General features: G+C 35.2%; 1 pseudogene across 1 annotated transcript; it reads left to right on the top strand.

The window, feature by feature from the left end:
• The first annotated feature begins 821 nt into the window (after positions 1-821).
• Positions 822-1,262, top strand: LOC111541716 (annotated as a pseudogene). Its single transcript, XR_002731359.2, has one exon. The product of XR_002731359.2 is annotated as an NADH dehydrogenase [ubiquinone] 1 alpha subcomplex subunit 2-like (transcript).
• The last annotated feature ends 1,022 nt before the right edge of the window (positions 1,263-2,284 follow it).

Here is a 2,284-nt window from a genome sequence, read left to right as displayed (position 1 = left end):
TACACACTTTTCTTCTCAGCTCATAGATTATTCTCAGTGATACAGCATATGTTAGGACTCAAAATAATTCTTAAAAAATTCAAAAAGTTGAAATAATATCAAGTATCTTCTCTGACCACAATGGAATAAAACTAGAACATGATAACAAGAGAAACTTTGAAAACTATACAAATGCATGCAAATTAAACAATATCTTCCTGAATGACCAGTGGGCAAATAAAGAAATTAAGAAGTAAACTGAAAAGTTTCTTGAAACAGATGAAAATGCAACATACCAAAATCTATGGAATATAGCAAAAGCAGTACTAAGAGGAAAATTTAGAGCAATAAGCTACCTCAAAAAATTTAGAAAAACTTTAAATAAGCAACCTGATTATGTATCTTAAAGAGCCCCAAAGCAAGAGCAAACCACAAAATTAATAGAAGAAAAGAAATAATAAAGATAACAGCAGAAATAAACTTGAGACAAAAATACAAACGATCCATGAACCAGAGTTAAATTTTGAAAAAAATAAATAAAATGGACAAAGCTCTACCCAGACTAATTAGAACAAAAAAGAAAAGACCCAAATAAATAAAATTAGATGAAAGAAGGCATTACAACTGATACCACAGAACTACAAAGATCATCACAGACTACTACGTGCAACTATGTGCAATAAATTGGAAAATCTAGAAAGAAATTGATAAATTCCTAGACACAGCTTTTCAAGATTAAAACATAAAGAAAACCAAAACCTGAATAGACCAAAAACAACCAACAGTCAGACCGCAGAACTTGGCCCGAAGACCTGGAACTGGGGACTTCGGGATTAGCCAAGATGGCGGCGGCCGCAGCAAGTCGAGGAATCAGGGCAAAGCTGGGCCTGCGTGGGATTCACATCCACTTATTTTAGTGCTCGCCTGGCAGCCAGGGCGTCAGGGACTTCATTGAGAAACGCTATGTGGAGCTAAAGAAGGCGAATCCCAACCTACCCATCCTAATCCGTGAATGCTCCAATGTGCAGCCCAAGCTCTGGGCCTGCTACGCATTTGGCCAAGAGAAGAATGTCCCTTTGAACAACTTCAGTGCTGATCAGGTAACCAGAGCCCTGGAGAACGTGCTAAGTGCTAAAGCCTGAAGCCTCCACTGAGGATTAAGAGCAACAGCCCCAGAGCCTGGGCTCTGCTGGACTTAGTATAATGTGAAAAAAAATGTGTTCTCCTATTCCTCATAAAGCTTGTGCTGTAAAAAAAAAAAAAAAAAAAAAAAAAAACAAGAATATTGAAGCCATAATAATAAGTCTTCCATAAAGAAAACCCTGGAACCTGATTGTTCCACTGTTGAATTCTACCAAACATTTAAAGAAACACTATGAATCTTAGTCAAGCTATTCCAAAAAGTAGAGGAGGGCAGAATACTTCCAAACTCATTCTATGAGGCCAGTGTTACCCTAACACCAAAACTAGGCAAAGACACAAGAAAAAAAGAAAACTATAGGTCAATATCCTTGGTTAACATTGATGCAAAAGTCTTCAACAAAATACTAGCAAACTGAATTCAACAACACATTAAAAATATCATTAATCACGATCACATGTGATTTTTCCAAGGAATGCAAGCATGACTCAACATATGCATATCAAAGAGACACATAATATCAACAGAATGAAGGACAAAAATCACATAATCATTTCCATTGATGCCGAAACAGCATTTGGTAAAATTCAAAATCCCCTCATGGTAAAAAACACTCAAGAAACTGGGTAGAGAAGAAACATACTTCAATACAATAAAAGTTACATGGCAGCCCCAAAGATAGTTTGTTCTGAATGGGGAAAAACAGGAAGCCTTCCCTTTAAGCTCTGGAACAGGAAATAAATGCTCACTTTCATCACTGTTATTCAGCATACTACTGAGTATCCTAGCTATAGCAATTAGACCAGAGAAAGAAATAAAGACCATCTAAATTGAAATAGAAGTTAAACTATCCTCATTTGCAGACAAGTTAATCTTATACACAGCAAAACCTAAAGACTCCATGAAAAAAATATTAGAACTGATATATTTGATAAAGTTGCAGGATAGAAAATCAACATACAAAATTCAGTAGCATTTCTATATACTAACAGCAAACAATCTGAAAAAGAAATCAAGAAAGTAAATGTATTTACAATAGCTACAAATAAAATACCTAGGAATAACTTAACCAAAGTAGCGAAAGATCTCTACAATGAAAAGTATAATGCATTAATGCAAGTAATTAAAGAGGGCACAAAAACCTGGAAAGATATTCCATGTTCA

The sequence above is a fragment of the Piliocolobus tephrosceles genome, chromosome 2, assembly GCF_002776525.5.
Source record: "Piliocolobus tephrosceles isolate RC106 chromosome 2, ASM277652v3, whole genome shotgun sequence".
Classification (NCBI taxonomy): domain Eukaryota; kingdom Metazoa; phylum Chordata; class Mammalia; order Primates; family Cercopithecidae; genus Piliocolobus; species Piliocolobus tephrosceles.
The sequence above is the reverse complement of the archived record's forward strand: the minus strand, read 5'-3'. Positions and strand labels throughout refer to the sequence as shown.